General features: G+C 45.8%; 1 protein-coding gene across 2 annotated transcripts in view; it reads right to left on the reverse strand.

Annotated features, from left to right (window-relative positions):
- Nucleotides 1-18,153, reverse strand: part of LOC118370746 (catenin alpha-2) — a 724,633-nt gene that overhangs the window by 460,202 nt on the left and 246,278 nt on the right. The gene's annotated exons all lie outside the window — the stretch shown is intronic.

Genomic DNA, 18,153 nt, shown 5'->3' on the forward strand with positions numbered 1-18,153 from the left:
TACATGCCTGTGTATGAAACGTCAAGCTGCTACAGTCTCCTCTATCGGTTGGTCACATGGCCTATATCTTTACATGCCTGTGTATGAAACGTCAAGCTGCTACAGTCTCCTCTATCGGTTGGTCACATGGCCTATATCTTTACATGCCTGTGTATGAAACGTCAAGCTGCTACAGTCTCCTCTATCGGTTGTTCACATGACCTATATCTTTACATGCCTGTGTATAAAACGTCAGGCTGCTCCAGTCTCCTCTATCGGTTGGTCACATGGCCTATATCTTTACATGCCTGTGTATGAAACGTCAAGCTGCTACAGTCTCCTCTATCGGTTGGTCACATGCCCTATATCTTTACATGCCTCCCTTCTTAAACGGCTATTTAGTGAAGCAATAAAATACAACCAACTATCATTCCTATCTTCCCTTTTCCCACCCTGTGTTTATAGTCCTTGGCCATAAAGCATATAGACTAATAGGCTCAGTAATTTCAAAGGAGGAGGCCAGGGGAGGTTTATCAGATAAAGCGGAAGGGACAGCTCCTTATAGCTTGAGGAAGAAGCTCGTCGATAAGAACAATAGCGGTGGCTCTAAAGTGTGGCAGGCCGACTAGTGGTTAAGAGCATTGGGCCAGTAATTGAAAGGTCACTGGTTTGAATCCCTGAGCTTATCGTGGGCCCATGCTGCACTTTTTATTTGACTATTTTATGTTGATGTCAAGAGTGGGGGGGAAAGTTGATTTTATCTGTTGTGCTGGTCGGCACCTTTAGTTTACAATGCCGTTGGTCTTCATGTTGCTCTGTTTCTTTGGGCCGCCCCCGTCAGGCCTAAAGCGCTCAGGGCCTTCCCCGTCAGGCCTATAGCGCTCAGGGCCTCCCCCGTCAGGCCTATAGCGCTCAGGGCCTCCCCCGTCAGGCCTATAGCGCTCAGGGCCTCCCCCGTCAGGCCTATAGCGCTCAGGGCCTCCCCCGTCAGGCCTATAGCGCTCAGGGCCTCCCCCGTCAGGCCTATAGCGCTCAGGGCCTCCCCCGTCAGGCCTATAGCGCTCAGGGCCGCCCCCGTCAGGCCTATAGCGCTCAGGGCCGCCGCGCTGTTCCCGGCTACATTGCTTCTGCAATTCACACTTTCCTAGAATCCGTAAGCCTTCAGATTTTGGCCAATATATTTTTTTTAGAGAGAGGCCCTGGCAGGCGGGGACAATTACCGTGCTTGCTTCCCGTGAAATGGAGCTTCCCAGGGCCGAGGCAAGAAAAGGGCCTTCGGGCTGGGGGGGAGGACTCTACAAGCACCAGACCCTCATTGAACCTTGTGGCCGAGGGAGGGTGTAAATCTCTTGGCTTTGCACTGCGAACCAGCAGCTCCATTCAGAGGCACGCCTCTAAGGACATACACTACATACAATAGCTCCTTGCCACTGTGGTAGCAAAAGTGACAGGCTGGTTGTACAATCAACTCCCTAGAGTGGATTGACGTACCCCATGTGTCAATCTAAGTTACACAACCAAAAAAATCCACATCAAAATTGGTCAGTTTAAAATAAGGTATCGTTTTTTTGGGGGTTGTAATGGATGCCAGTCTGCCAGTGTCGCACAGCCACATCTGCTGTGAAAGGAGCTAGAGTGTCTGTCTGACCATGAGACATCCCAAAAACCGGTCATCTAAACGTCTGTGGCATCCGAACGGTTTGACCTACAAAACTAAGGACAACTCTATGGAAAGGGTAGTATCTCACGAGCACGATGGTGTTCTCCGTTTTGCGCTACGATCATCACAAGTGTCACAGGACTCGTCTCAAGGTAACCAGTACCAGATTTTTTTAAATGAATGGAAGTATGAAGGTAGGTTTCTGCCTATCCAAAAAAAGGGGTCAAATAGTTCTATGGGCTTTAGCGGTAAAGCCCAAAATCAATATTTAACCAAATAACATGTATTTTTTCTATACCTAAAGGTGTCCTAAAATTCAAAATCAAACAGCTAAATGACCCCCAAGGCGTTGTTTGTCACACTAGCCTTCGCTTTGGCTCCCTCTACTGTCCAGCTCAGGCATTCGGTGTCGCCAGCCTTCTAGCTGCTGCTGAAACTACTGCTGGCAAATGCCCTTCACTCATCAACCCCGGACTTGTCTCGTCATCATTACACACACCTGGCTCCAATCCCCACTCTATCACTGTATATATATATATATATATATATATATATACTCCCTCTGCCATTTGTCTTTTTTGGCCATTGTTGGCCGTTACTTGTTTTCCTGAGAGGAATCGCTCATACTATTTCCTGAGTACTTTATATTTTGCACTTTGGGTTCGCACTGTGCCTTTTGATTATTGAAGATATATTCTGAGCACAACAGCGTTTGGGTTTCGTCCCGCTTTGATCTTTGGTGCTTAAATAAACTCAGTAGCTCTAAACCTGCGACTGCCTCCTCCTCTCCACCAGTGACAGTTGTGCTCTGAACAACTAGTTATTTTTATGGAACCAAATAAAAACCCTTCCCTCAACAAGAAAACAGACATTAAATACACAAACACATGCACATCATACAATGGATTTCTTTCGTCGCGTGAAATTCCACATACGTTTCTGAAAAGTGATACAAGAAATATTTTAGTTGTAAAAAAGGCTGGTGAAGTAAGATCATGTAGTTTATGGCTGTATCTGAACTGACCTTCATAAGCAAAGTACATTTCATTCCAGCCAGAAATCCATAAAAAAAACCCAGACGTTTCTAATTCACACACAAGAATAATACAACAAAACAAAAAAATACACAGTCCTCGCCCTATTAAAACATAAAGGTTGAACATTGACTACACGTGTTAATGTGTCAACTGTAGCTATGTCAGGGAGCCTCACTTGGCGAAGGTGGAGGGGGGGGTAACCCATAAAAAGCTCACATATGGTTCTAATGAGAACAACCTCTCAAAGACATTGGAAGGTGTTGAGTTACTGCCTAGGTGGACGGGCAGTGAAACAAGCCTTATTTCCCCGTAAGAAATACTGGATTCAGACACTAGATTCAGATACTGGATTCAGGCATATACTGGATTCAGGCAGATACTGGATTCAGATACTGGATTCAGGCAGAAACTGGATTCAGATACTGGATTCAGATACTAGATTCAGGCAGGCGAGCAGGACAGGCCCCCAGTTAGCTAAGCGCTAATCCTGAGAAAATCTCCACTGCGTTGCACAGTGGACACACTGGCGGTTACCGCTAAGCTGATGTCATAGAAAGAGACAGGCCATCCTGCATCGGGAAAAATGTGTCGATACATTGTTAATGAGCAGGTTGTGGAGGCTACGGCAGCTATTGAGTTATGGTAAATATACTTCATAAAGGAGGACGGGGGACGGGGGACGGGGGACAAGAGCAAGAGGGGAAAGGATCCATCCTGAGAGAGCGGGAGAATTCAGCCTGACATCCATTGACGTGGAGGTTGTCTTTGTGTGTCCTTTCGGTCTAAAGACTCAAGGGAAACTTTGATGTGTGTGTGTGTGTGTGTGTGTGTGTGTGTGTGTACGTAGTCTTGAAGACAATAAAAAAGATCTCCAACCTAACCGCGTTGTTCCATATGTGAGTTACACTGGAAACAAGTCTTAAGTCGCACCCCAATTCACCAAAGGCCAGTGCCCCATCGAGGGCAGAGACAGAGACAGAGACAAACCTTGTGCTACTGATGACACAGCAGAGGCTGGATGGGAATGGAGAGTGCAGTGCAGTACGGGGTCAGCGCTCTGTCAAGTGCTGATGATGGCGATGCTCAGGCATAAACACAGAGAAAGGCTTCTAGGGACTAGGAGAGATAGGCACTATACTAGGAACTAGGAGAGATAGGCACTCTACTAGGGACTAGGAGAGATAGGCACTCTACTAGGGACTAGGAGAGATAGGCACTCTACTAGGGACTAGGAGAGATAGGCACTCTACTAGGGACTAGGAGAGATAGGCACTCTACTAGGGACTAGGAGATAACGAGGGACTAGAAGAGATAGACACTCTACTAGGGACTAGAAGAGATAGGCACTCTACTAGGGACTAGAAGAGATAGGCACTCTACTAGGAACTAGGAGAGATAGGCACTCTACTTGGGACTAGGAGAGATAGGCACTCTACTAGGAACTAGGATAGATAGGCACTCTACTAGGAACTAGGATAGATAGGCACTCTACTAGGAACTAGGATAGATAGGCACTCTACTAGGAACTAGGATAGATAGGCACTCTACTAGGAACTAGAAGAGATAGACACTCTACTAGGAACTAGGAGATAGGCACTCTACTAGGAACTAGGATAGATAGGCACTCTACTAGGAACTAGAAGAGATATAGACACTCTACTAGGGACTAGGAGATAGGCACTCTACTAGGAACTAGGATAGATAGGCACTCTACTAGGAACTAGGATAGATAGGCACTCTACTAGGGACTAGGAGAGATAGGCACTCTACTAGGGACTAGAAGAGATAGGCACTCTACTAGGGACTAGAAGAGATAGGCACTCTACTAGGGACTAGGAGAGATAGGCACTCTACTAGGGACTAGAAGAGATAGGCACTCTACTAGGAACTAGGATAGATAGGCACTCTACTAGGAACTAGGATAGATAGGCACTCTACTAGGGACTAGGAGAGATAGGCACTCTACTAGGGACTAGAAGAGATAGGCACTCTACTAGGGACTAGGAGAGATAAGCACTCTACTAGGGACTAGGAGAGATATGCACTCTACTAGGGACTAGGAGAGATATGCACTCTACTAGGGACTAGGAGAGATACTAGCAACTCTCCATGTGCCTCACCGCAGATCAAACTTGTATCACTGGTTGGGTATTATGATACTCAGAGCGAGGAGAGTGGGAGTTTTTCCTAGCCACTGTGCTTCTACACCTGCATTGCTTGCTGTTTGGGGTTTTAGGCTGGCTTTCGATTTGATTTGTATTTGAGAAGTGGAGGTTTAAAATGGGTAAATCCATGTTCGATATGCAATATGGCCTTTTATGGACCTTCTATATTGAGTGATGTGAGGGGTAATAGCTCATAGCACCTTTTGGTTGAAATGTATTCATCTCTCTCTCTACTCTCACTCTCTCCCTCTATCACTCATCTCCCCCCCCCGTACTTTCTGATTGAACAGTTCTGCTCGGCTTCCCTTTGCACCACAGAGTACATTTGACTCTCCCCCTCCCATCCCCTCGGCAGCCCCCACCCCCGGTGTTCTGCAAATAATGGCCTCCATGCTTGAGCGCCCATTGCATTTGGCCACTGCATCCATAACGCTAACATATGTAGAAGCCCTAATGCAGTTACAGGCCCAGGTCCCCGGATCCATGTCTGCTCGCTTAATGCAATTACGCTCGATTCCATAGTTTGATCCACCTATCAATGTCAATCGTGTTAGCGGCCGCTCAAGGCTGCCAGCTCTTATGGGCCTGGGGAAAGGGGGGAGGGAGTCCGAAGTGGGAGACGGAGGAGGGAAAGGGTGATCTCTAATGCAATAGGCAACCAGGATCTGAGAGCCTTTGATTCCATTAATACGTCTGAAGTTAATTTGATCTCCATCAGAGATGGCTACGCGGTGTGGGGCAGAGAGGGGTGGGACGGCGAGGAGCTGCTGGTTGTTTGTGGTGGTGTAGCCTGGCTGTCTGTCTGGCGCGCTTTGGGTGTTCTCCATTTCTAGCTGAACGAGTCTAATTGGGGCAGAGTGTGTGTGTGTGGGACGGCAGGCGGTCTGCATTCTCCCAGCATTATTAAAGCAGGAAGTATCTGTCGTGCACCAGCGCACAGACAGTGTGCTACACAATGCAGACACCCAAGTGTTTTAGACACTCCCAGAGCAAGGAACTGCATCCTGAGGTGTTTGTGTTTTAGTACACAAATTGGAATAAAAACATTAGGTACCTAATACTGAGCCAGAACTCTAAAAGCCACTACAGCAAGTCGACAGATAGTCCCTTTACATACTGTACAAGCAAATACAAACCAAAAACAGACGTTCTTACAACTTCCAAAGAACCAAATGTGCTTGCTGGGTCGCTGCTAACAATCTGTAGATGATGCTTTCCAGTAGACTGCTCAATATGATGTGAAAATATATTTAATGGCAGTGGGGGGGAAAAAAAAAAAAAAAAAAAAAAAAATGAGCTAAGGACAGCCCGAAGGCGGCATGGGATACCCTCTACCCTGTTATCCTCTTGATTGCGATGGGAACCCGGGGCATTTATTTGCTTTCTAATTTGGCAAAGGCTGAGAGAACACTGAGGAAGTCCCCCTCCTAACACCCCTTTACCAGATCCTCCAGGTAACCCCAGCCCAACATATTCCCGCTCTTACAGATGTTGTGGGAGTGGGGAAGTAGAGCGGGGGTTAGAACCCTGGCCCCTTGGATCATCACAAACCACCTATACGGCATACATGTCCGCTAAATGAGCTCAGGGTTTTCCCCTAACTCTGTAATACAGAGCACAACGGAACTGGGAGATTCCCAGCAGACCATTCCCAAACGCCAGGATATTGATATTAAAAAATTCTAAGGGTTACAGTGAGAGAAATTAATGAATAAACATTGTGTAGAAATATAAGAAATAGAAACACATCATTTCATGTGAATAGTCTGAGAGAGAACGAGACAGAGACAGGGATAGAGGGGAGAAAAAAAGGAGACAAAGGGATATTGAGAGAGGCTGAAAGAGAGACGGAGTGAGTCAAAGTCACTTTTTGTAAGAAAATTACAGGACATTGGAATTGGTAACCCACTAAAGAGAAAGAGAGAGAAAGAGAGAGAAAGAGAGAGAGAAAGAGAGAAAGAGAGAGAGAGAGAGAGAGAGAGAGAGAGAGATTGAATAGAGATAGCATGAGAGCGAGAACACACACAAACACATGGGAGCGAAAAGGGATAACACCCCGACTCTGGGTGAATGAGAAATCTGAAGCCCATTTTTTGTCTCATCACCTCACCGTAATACACCAGAGCGCTAGCAGACAACACCGAGTCACACTGTGATTTATTATCAATCTCTGGGCCTATTTTATTTTCCTGATTACCATGGGCGGCTAACACGGACAGCAAATTAATGAAAAAGCTGGGGAATTATAAACTCCACTTCGCCCGGTGCAACGCTTGAATTATCTGGGAAGAGGACTGAATTAGGAAGCTGCCAATAACCTCTGCGAATAATGATTTCTCGCTCTTTTGAGGAACTATCAAAGAGGGCCTCAAAATGGCAGCCTTGGGTAGGAGGGGAGTTTATTATTTTCTGAGGAAAGAGAACAAGAAGAACAAATATAGGTCCATCCCCAAGGTCCATCCAAGGACATTTCCTGAACTGTTTTATTAGACCACGTTTGCTCTCAAGGATGACGGTTGCCGGGGAAGATGCCAGAGTTGTGAAAAAACAGGAGCACCTTGAGGAACACCTTGAGACCTGTTTGTGAGTCTGAGAGCTTTATTCCGTGGTCTGTTTGGGTATCTGTGCTCTCCACGGGCAGGTGGTCCTGCTGTCCTGGATGGAGGACAGTGATCACTGTGGGTCAGTTCCCCCAGCTGCCTTCCTCTCTTCTTGGGGGAGGAGACGGGCGGTGAAGGACTGCGTCTGGAGCCCTGGTGGGCCGTGACTGAAACCACACACTCCCTTTTCTTGAATGAACAACTCTTAGGTCAGCCAGTTCACCGTCTAGTCTTCACCCTCCAAGATGGTGCCTTTGAGTGTGTGTGTGGAGGGGGGTTGTGGGGCTACAAGGTGGATTGCTGTGGCAGTTAAGTCTTTGCGATGCCAGGGTTATTTTTTGTTCGGAGCAAAACGGGAGAGTGCAGCTCGTGGCGGCAGTGGCGACGCATTAGGGTGTTGACAGATGGAAGGGGAGGGGCCACGGGACGCCGTGATTTATCACCCAGCGTGGGGCGTTCAACGAGCCGCATGTTGCCACGAGTGTGACAGAAGGGAAGGTCCCGACGGGAGGACGAATGGAGGGAGGGAGCGAGTGAGGAAGATGAGGAGGAGAGGAAGAGCGAGAGGGGGAACAGGACACTAAGCTTGAGAGAGCATTTTATTACCTAACCCAGGCGACCTCCAAGTGCTAAAATGCGGTATTATTAGGACGCCAGCGCATTTACACTGGTAGTCACGAAGACTGCTTTGCTGTAAGCAAAGACACGGAGGGAATAAACTGACTTTTTACCTCTGTGACACTTTGGACCATGTGTTTGCTTCAATTACACCCCACGAACAGCCGAAGCAGTCGTTGTTGTCGTTCTCCTTCTTCTCCGTCGGCTCCACCTCTGCAAATCAGACGTTTATTACTTTGGTCAATCTGGATTTGCATATGGGCTTCCAAGCGTCAGACTTCTCCCCACCTTCGAATCAGTGTCAAGAGGTAGGTAAGGGCAGACACTCCATTCCTCCTTCTTCATCTCTCGAGTAGTTCTTTTTTAACTGTGGCGTGGAGAGGAGAGGAGAGCGCAGCTCGATAATTCATCTGGTTCCACTTCCAATTCGATGAGAGAAGATGCTTGCGAGCTGGGGGGGAGGCAGTGTGACAGGTAGGTCCTTTGGGGAACAGATCGTTACACAGTGGGAATTACCCGGCAAACAGCAGTCTGATACTCTGGCCCCGAGGCCCTGTGTAGTCCTTATGGATTCACTTCTACAAAAAACGTACTGCAGAGTCTTCTACCAGTCTACTGAGAGTCCCGAGGTAGAATTTAAAGTGCCCCAAACATCTCAAATATCGCTCAAAGGCTAAATGACATATCTTTAGACTAGGCTCCGTAGGGATGTGTTCCACACTGAAGCATATGACATAAAGTGACACTGTCGTCCTACTAAGCCTTTAAGATTAAGCCTGAAGTCAATGGCTATTCAACATTGGATACGGTTCATTAACCGTTTGACGCGTGAGTCCCAAATACCTCTAACGGTCGACCAAGCATGAGTTTTTGTTTTTATGAGCTCCGTGTCAGAATCCACCCACTGTTCCAAGATGTGACGATTACACAACAGGACAGTTAAACCCAGGCTGCCCTCAAACCAAGGCACGCTGCCTGCTAATCATCTTGTAGGCTATGTTTGAACTTGTTCAATTGAAATGATTTTCGGACAAGTTTTAACAACAGTTTGAATTGAGGCGTGTTCCGTCTCCTCTTTAATTCGCATGGAAGTAGCCCATTTCACTGTTACGGACAATTAGGTTTGAGGCTTTACTGAGCCAGACAAGAGCCTAAGCACAAACTTTTTTTTATTCCTGGCACATTTTCCAGCTGGCGCTCCGCATTGCATGCTGATTATACATTCGGACGTATGTGCATTCCTATCACAGTAAGTGCCTTAATGCCTTATCATTACAGTTTCTGTATATTATGTCATTTCTACTGTAGAGGGTTGTACTGATCATGCGCTAATGCTAAGCTGATTGGCGGTTATGTGTGGCGCCATGTTTGTTGACATCATGATCAAGACCAATGATGTTATTTAAAAATACAAAATAAATATATATTTCACCTTTTATTTTTTATTTCACCTTTTATTTCAACCTTTTGACCTTTCGCCTTCATTTCACCTTTCAAACAAAACGAGGTGAAGGGATGGCTCCCTCATCTTTCAAGTACATTTCCAGAAGTGAATGATGGTAGGTGACACACCCCATTGCATTCTGCAAACAGACCCCGACGCATCTTGTAACCTCTTATCTTTGGTTGACGATAAAAAACTAAGGACGCACACAAACTACCCATCTCAGATAACTTTAGATTTTCTGAAAGTGTTTTACTCAATTATTTTGATCACTGGTGAGGTCACACCGTCATGTGATGAATTGCAAAATAGTCATTTCTATTAGCTAATTCATATTATGGTTTCTGTCAGCCGAGAGTTAGCTAAATATGACCGCTTGTGTTAGGTCACTCTTTCCTCAGTTAGCGCCATGACCAATGTAGCCTAAATTGTCCGGTTTGAATAAGATTTGTGTTACGCTGTAAACTGCTCACATTGAGAACATAACTGCTGACTGTTGCGTCAACCGGAACTGGACGGTAGTAAATAAGTGTTCTAATCATACCGGTTTGAGCGTACGCTGCTCGGACCAATGTACAACGCTCGCACCCGTGTGTTCGTACGTGTCAACGCCTTGATGTCAGATGTGCTGTCATGGCCTGAGGATGAACTGTACCGCATTCACTTGTCAAATGCAGATCAGGAGAACACCACATCCTCAGAACTCACAATAGATATACATACAAATATATACTGTATATAGATGATGTACATGTTTTATCTCTGTGATAGCGTTCTCCAGGCATCTGCCAAAACCCAGATTCGTCCGCCCGGACTTTCAGATGGTGAATCGTGGTGATCGTGATTCCTTACTCAAGAGAATGCGTTCCCACTGCTCCGGACTCCAATGGCGGTGAGCTTTACACCACTCCAGCCAACGCATTGGCATTGCACATGGTGATATTAGGCTTGTCTGCGGCTGCTCGGCCATGGAAACCCACTTCCTGAAGCTCCCGACGAATAGTCATTGCGCTGACGTTGCTTCCAGAGGCCGTTTGGAACTCGGTAGTAAGTGTTGTAACCGAGGACACATGATATTTAACTGCTAAGCGCTTTAGCACTCGGTGGGCACGTTCTGTGAGCTTGGGTGGCTTAGTGCTTCGCGGCTGAGCAAGTGACCACATACTTTTGGTCATGTAGTGTGTAACCAAACTGGAGAAGACGCTCAAGGATGTCCATTTGGTGTCCATAAGGTTACTTGATTACAAGGTGGGTAGCTCTTCACTAAAGAAGGGCTTCAACATCCTGTGTAGGTTCATACCAACCTCTCAGGCTCTCAAACAGTCTTGAGAGGTTTAGAGAGGGAGAAACCACTGCCAGCCTGCGTCATTAGTCTACAGTTTTGTATTTTTGTCGGTTTGTTTATGCCATGGTGAATGTAGGGGAGGTGGGGATTGAGTTATGTACATTGTCATCCTCTGGAATACAAATAAGCCTTGTGAAGAAGGGGGTAAGAGACCAGCTGACGCACAACTGACGTGTGACAGTTCAATATGCTTGCGCTCAAGGTACATCTGAATGCAATCTATATCTGTTTCAGTGTATGCGATTGGTGGGCTGCATCCGCCACTCGACGACGCCCACGAGGCCAGGCTTTGTTCCCGGATCTCCTGCTGGCTGCGGGTGGCTCGTCAGTGCCTCGTCCTCAAACATTGGTTGTGCGTCTAACGTAAGCAAAAAAAGGGAACTGCATCAAGGCAAACGTGGGCCTCGCATCACGCGGGCTACGGCTAATGCTAAGTGATAGTCCGACAGAAAGGCCTTAATTATGAGAAATGCAAGCTGCCTTGATTGTGTGCCGTTAATAAGATTTTTCCATGTCTAGCCACCTGAAGCGGTGTGTCAAGCTATTGCTGATGCTCGCTCGCTTAGAGAGGCAGTTTAGCAACTCTGGCAGAACCTGACAGGTTAATATGGGCTGTGGGAGCAATAACAACAAAGTGTGTGTGTGTACCGAATAGTGTTTTTACCCAATCATTCTCGAGGGCGCTCCCTTGAGGGAGGTTGCGTTGGGCTCCTGCTGTGAGGGACATCAAACAGGCGAGGCAGAAGAGATATAGCAGAGTCGATATACTGAAGGCCCCGCGTGTGGGGTTGAAGGTTAGTGTGGATGGGTTCCTGGGACATTATCCATTATCAGACGGGGCAAGATCAGGCAGTAGTTAGCTCTACGCAGGCAGCAATCTGTGACCACCCTGTTTGGGCCCAGTACAAAGTTCAGGAGTGAAAACAACAGGAAAAGGGTAAGATGTGGACACTCAGATTGGAGAGTGTACTGAGGTGCAAGTGGCAGGGAGAAAACACACACGCCGCCACATTGATGGCCCATTGTCTGGGATGTCAGACGTGTCTGATCCATCCATCCCCTTTGATCAGCTCGGAGGCGCCTCCACACCCAATTAGGCTCAATCCATTCCAGTCATGTATTACTCAGCTTCATTTTACTACAAGCCATTGCTCCTTATGTGTCCTTCGCACGCACGCACGCAATCGCACACACACACGTCTCAGGTGATGAGTCACAGTCAGGACAGGGAGGCAATCGATCAATCTCAGGTGGGTTGTGTATGTGAGCGTGCATGCATATGGAGGTCGTTCTCTCATTGAGATGATATTGTACTGTAAACACAAGGGTAATTAGCAAACAGCCGAGCTCTACTGACCAGACCTTGGGAGTGGACCAGACAGACAATAGAGGTCCTTTGATTCAGACAACAGACAACAACTGCTTGTTGATGCCTGCCATTATGACCAGCGTTAGAGAGAATACTGCTGCTGGCTCAGAGATCCTGCTCTGTATTCTTTTGCCTGGACAGATGGACTGAGGGCATGCCAAAAAAATTTAACAAGATGGCCACCGAGTGAAACGGGACCTAGGAGCACAGAGGAGCACTGCCATTGTCTCAGCTGCCTGCCTCCTCCCGAAGAACCTCCAGGTGTAATGGAGTCATGCACGCTGGCCAGCTGGGCTCGTGCCTGCTTAAAAAGCATTGATCAACTTCTCTCTTTTTTATGCCCCCTCTCCCTCCATCCTTTCTCATGGGCCAGGCGGTGATCTGCAGCTTTACCTGCCTCAAGGGTCTCTCTCTCTCTCTCTCTCGCTCTCTCTCTCTCTCGCTCTCTCTCTCACTCTCTCCTACGCCACTCACTCCATCACTCTTAAAACACTGGTTGTTTGAAAGGGGGGAGGATATGCTCTGATGAGGCATCTGTAGCTTTACAATAGCAGACACCTGCACACACACTGATTTCCCCGGTGTTATGTGCGTGAGGAGAACACACAGGTCTTGATTAGGCTCTCTCCATGTCACCCCCTGAGGTGTGTGTGTGTGTGTGTGTGTGTGTGTGTGTGTGTGTGTGTGTGTGTGTGTGTGTGTGTGTGTGTGTGTGTGTGTGTGTGTGTGTGTGTGTGTGTGTGTGTGTGTGTGTGTGTGTGTGTGTGTGTGTGTGTGTGTGTGTGTGTGTGTGTGTGTGTGTGTGTGTGTGTGTGTGTGTGTGTGTGTGTGTGTGTGTGTGTGTGTGTGTGTGTGTGTGTGTGTGTGTGTGTGTGTGTCTGTGTGTGTGTGTGTGTGTGTGTGTGTGTGTGTGTGTGTGTGTGTGTGTGTGTGTGTGTGTGTGTGTGTGTGTGTGTGTGTGTGTGTGTGTGTGTGTGTGTGTGTGTGTGTGTGTGTGTGTGTGTGTGTGTGTGTGTGTGTGTGTGTGTGTGTGTGCAAACGGGCAGGTATCTATCTCCCCTAAACGGCTGTCTGTTTGGTGTGCCACGTCCCGCTAACTGCATGATTAAAACCCTCTTAAACTCTCCCTAAATCCTGTTTACTGTCTACTAGTCACACCCAGGGCCCCATCCCTATACATCCACCCCCGTACCTCCCGGCCACAAGCCCTAGCTCTCAACTTGCCCCTTGACCCAATCCAGCAATGCATTATTCTTGCCGATCAATTGATAGATCGGTCCTGTCGGATCGGTCTGTAACCAATTCAGACGATACTGATGATTCAGCCAGGGAGCTCCGGGCCGCTGTCACCAATCACTGATCAGCAGCGCTGCCCGACAGGTATGGACATTCGCCTGTCACTTGGACCTAATTTATTGCTGACTACCACCATTGATTAACCTTGCCTTGTGGACCGCCGCAGTCCGAAGTTTCTGAGAAGGGAGGTTAAGGAGGAGTCTGCAACGATTATTGGAGTGAATGGAGCAGGGGGAGTGGGGAATAATGATGTTAACAGTGTTGTGTGTGTTCAGACTAGCACACTAAACTTGACTAAAGTTGGGGTGTTATAAAACATCTGTAACCTTAGGTCTATGAACCAGTAAGCTATGGACGTTTTCAGCCATCGGATGACTACTCAGCAACATGCCAGGGACATGTGCAGGTCCACAGACCATAGGTTGAGAAGCACACTGAACTATATGGCTATATTGCTTTATCACAGCTTCTCTTAGTGTGTTAAGTGACTATTTCAGAGGCCACATTACAGCTGCCTCTCCTCCAAGTGTGACCGTGTCCACACTGTCCACTTTAGCAAGCCGCACCACCCTCATCCAATCGCAGGAAGAAGAAGCCCGCCACAGAGACCGCCAAGTGTCCGAGCGACAGAGGTTCACCGGCGACATTTAAGACCTGTCAAATCCCTCTCGGGAGGTTGTGTTTGAAGAGGGGACCACCTCGCCACTTTATTGACCCGTGTTTACTCTCACGCTTACTGCTGTTTACCCACAATCCCCTATCAATGGGCACTGCAATCAACCACCTGTCTGTCAGAGCCCACGGAAGAAGAAATACAACTCTGAGGTGCATCCGAAATGGTAGCCTATACTCTATATACAGATGCAGGATCTTCATTTGACCACCCTGAAATGCAGGTTTAAAATGGCTTCTGAAGTTTGTCATTTCCATTTAGACATTTTAGACTTGATTTCCCCTTACAAAAATGCATCAACCACTACAAAATGTCCATTGATTATAATTAATTTTGTTTATATTATGATGAGTGTTGTCTGTATTATTGTGTGTTTTGTCTGTATTATTGTCTGTTTTGTCTGGTATTATTGTGTGTTTTGTCTGGTATTATTGTGTGTTTTGTCTGGTATTATTGTGTGTTTTGTCTGGTATTATTGTCTGTTTTGTCTGGTATTATTGTGTGTTTTGTCTGGTATTATTATGTGTTTTGTCTGGTATTATTGTCTGTTTTGTCTGTTATTATTGTGTGTTTTGTCTGTATTATTGTGTGTTTTGTCTGGTATTATTGTCTGTTTTGTCTGTATTATTGTGTGTTTTGTCTGGTATTATTGTTTGTTTTGTCTGTATTATTGTGTGTTTTGTCTGTTATTATTGTGTGTTTTGTCTGTATTATTATGTGTTTTGTCTGGTATTATTGTCTGTATTATTATGTTTTGTCTGTTTTTGTCTGGTATTATTGTTGTTTTGTCTGTATTATTTTGTTTTTGTTTTTATTATGTTATTAGTGTTTGTTTTGTCTGTATTATTGTGTGTTTTGTCTGGTATTATTATGTGTTTTGTCTGGTATTATTGTGTGTTTATTACTCTGTTTTGTCTGTTATTATTATGTGTTTTGTCTGTATTATTGTGTGTTTTGTCTGTATTTGTGTGTTTTGTCTGGTATTATTATGTTTTGTCTGGTATTATTATTGTGTGTTTTGTCTGGTATTATTGTGTGTTTTGTATTATTATGTGTGTTTTGTCTGGTATTATTGTGTGTTTTGTCTGTATTATTATGTGTTTTGTCTGTATTATTGTGTGTTTTGTCTGGTATTATTGTGTGTTTTGTCTGTATTATTATGTGTTTTGTCTGGTATTATTGTTTGTTTTGTCTGTATTATTATGTGTTTTGTCTGGTATTATTGTGTGTTTTGTCTGTATTATTATGTGTTTTGTCTGGTATTATTGTGTGTTTTGTCTGTTATTATTGTGTGTTTTGTCTGTATTATTATGTGTTTTGTCTGGTATTACTGTCTGTTTTGTCTGTTATTATTGTGTGGTTTGAGTTGCACCCTTTTTGCCCTCAAAACAGCCCCAATTTGTCAGGGAATGGGCCCTACAAGGTGTCGAAAGCGTTCCAATAGGGATGTTGGCTCACGCTGACTCCAATGCTTCCCACATGTGTGTTAAATTGGCTGGATGTCCTTTGGGTGGTGGACCATTCTTGATGCACACAAGAAAACTGTTGAGCGTGAAAAACCTAGCCGTGTTGTAGTTCTTGACACAATTAAACCGGTGCGCCTGGCACCTACCACCATACCCCGTTCAACGGCACTTCATTATTTTGTCTTGCCCATTCACCCTCTGAGTGGCACACACACAATCCAAGTTTCAATTGTCTTAAGGCTTAAAAATCCTTCTTTGTTCTCCCCTTCACCCAAACTGATCGAAGTGGATTTAACAAGTGACATCAAGGAAATAACAGGTTTTGATTAATGTTTCGTAGACTCAATGTACATATAACTGTGTCTGCGCTTCTACGTTTTGGCTCTCTGCATCATTCACAGCAGACTTGGGTACAAATAGTACATGCGTTTCTTTCAAATAGTTTAAGCATTTGATTGTGCACGTCTGGAAACAAGAGACTGAAGCCTTAATAGACCCCAGGAATGAGAACCTGCTGTTATCTAGCTTTCAATACCACAGCTATTACCACTACCAGACAACAGGACACACTGAACAGTCAGAGATGTGCTGTATTTAACGTTTCGGCTTCCATTTATGAAACATTGACATGTCCTCTACCCATCTCGATGCAAAAGCAGCTTTAGCGAAAGAAAATGTGCTGTTTAACTTTCGATTGGGAAGACTACAGCTTGGGTGACTAAAAAGAGCTCCTGGCAATCCTACCACAGACGAGAGAGAAACAAAGAGTAAACATGTTACCACATCTTCCTACTGTTTAGCCAAACGAGTGTAAAGCAACCTCAATCACAACTGTGCCAGAGTTTATGAGTGGACAATGGACCGGACAATTCCGTCAGTTCCTCGCTAAATTTGTGACATGTATCAAATACTTCATCTTTTAGTTGATCAGAAGCGTCTGAATTATTTCTGAGGGCTGTCCCGCTCATAGACAGTGAAAATACTACGTGAAAATGAAACAAATTACTAAATGCATTAAATATGCATCCGTTTCAAATGCAACTTGTCGTCACCACCACACAAAATCAAAGCTTTTCTGTCACAGAGTCAGTCCCCTATAGCCCACTTTTTTTTGGTATCAATTTATTTGGATAATCCCAAATAGATTGTTTGTAATTCGGTAGATGTTCAACTAACAACAACATTTTGACTAACTATCGAGTAATCCTAACCCTCGCCTTAACCCTAGCTTAACCTAACCCTTATTCTAACGCTAAACTGAAATGTAACCCTTAACTGTAACCCTAAAAAGCTGTGGCATATCAAAAGAGTTGGAATTGATAGTTTAGACATCTGTAAATCACCTATAGGGGACTATCAAAATGAAGTGTGCGATTTAAGATCACTTCATTCGTCAAATTACACACAAGGTCCAATGGAAATTTGACTTCCACTTTATCACAATCCCGCCCGAAAGACCTACAGGGAGCATGCCATTCTTTGGCACCTGTGGAGCAGTTGTTGTGGTGGGTAAGTGCCTTACTCAAGGGCACAACGGCAGGCGATGGCATCTAGGATTTGATATCAGCAACCCTCCGGTTGCCAGCTCACTTCCCGCCAGATCCCATCAGACCCGGGATTAGAATTTGCAACCCTCCGATTGTTAGCTGGCCTCTCTAACCACTAGGCTACCTACCGCCCATGAACTATCCTTCTCACTGTCACAGACAGAATGGAGGCAACTCAGAAGACATATTTGTTGTCCCCGTGCCTGAATTTCTACTGTGGGTGGCCATTGCTTTGGTAAACACACTAGTTGGGCCCAGGGGACGATGCTAGTGCTGATGAGCTACTTAGGATCAACGAGGGATTCAAAAGCCTCTGAGCCCGAGCTCTCTGCTACTGACTACAAATGCTGAGAGAGAGAGAGAGAGAGAGAGAGAGAGAGAGAGAGAGAGAGAGAGAGAGAGAGAGAGAGAGAGAGAGAGAGAGAGAGAGAGAGAGAGAGAGAGAGAGAAAAAAAACAGGGAGGAGGACATAAAGAGAAAGAGGAGGGAAAGAGAAAATTCAGAGGGAACCCCTACTCAAGGACTAGGGCCCTTTAAGTAATAACTGAAAACAAATTGCACCATGGCCACCACCACCACTGAAAGTTAATTCATGATCCCCTTAATATATCCAAAATGGCCACCCAGTCACAAAACTAAGCCCTGTAGGCCAAACCAACACAAGGCCGAAATGACACGATAGAGCCCCCATTTCGGCTCTGGTAGCAGTGAAGTCTATGGATGCTGAGCACAGCAAAGCACACACTAACCTGGTGCAGTGAGTGAAACACATGAATGCGCCGTGGCTGCAGCCAGCCTTCCTTCACTGCCGTAACTCAACTCCAAAGTCAAGGCCATTAGGGGGTTATCTAATGGCCCAACCAGGGGGTCGGAAACTGCTCTGCAGTTGGGGGTTATGGACTGAGGAGATTTATAGGGAGGAATAATGCTGGGAGCCAACATGACATTCTTGTC

Source organism: Oncorhynchus keta, chromosome 29 (genome assembly GCF_023373465.1).
Source record: "Oncorhynchus keta strain PuntledgeMale-10-30-2019 chromosome 29, Oket_V2, whole genome shotgun sequence".
In the NCBI taxonomy this organism is placed as follows: Eukaryota; Metazoa; Chordata; class Actinopteri; order Salmoniformes; family Salmonidae; genus Oncorhynchus; species Oncorhynchus keta.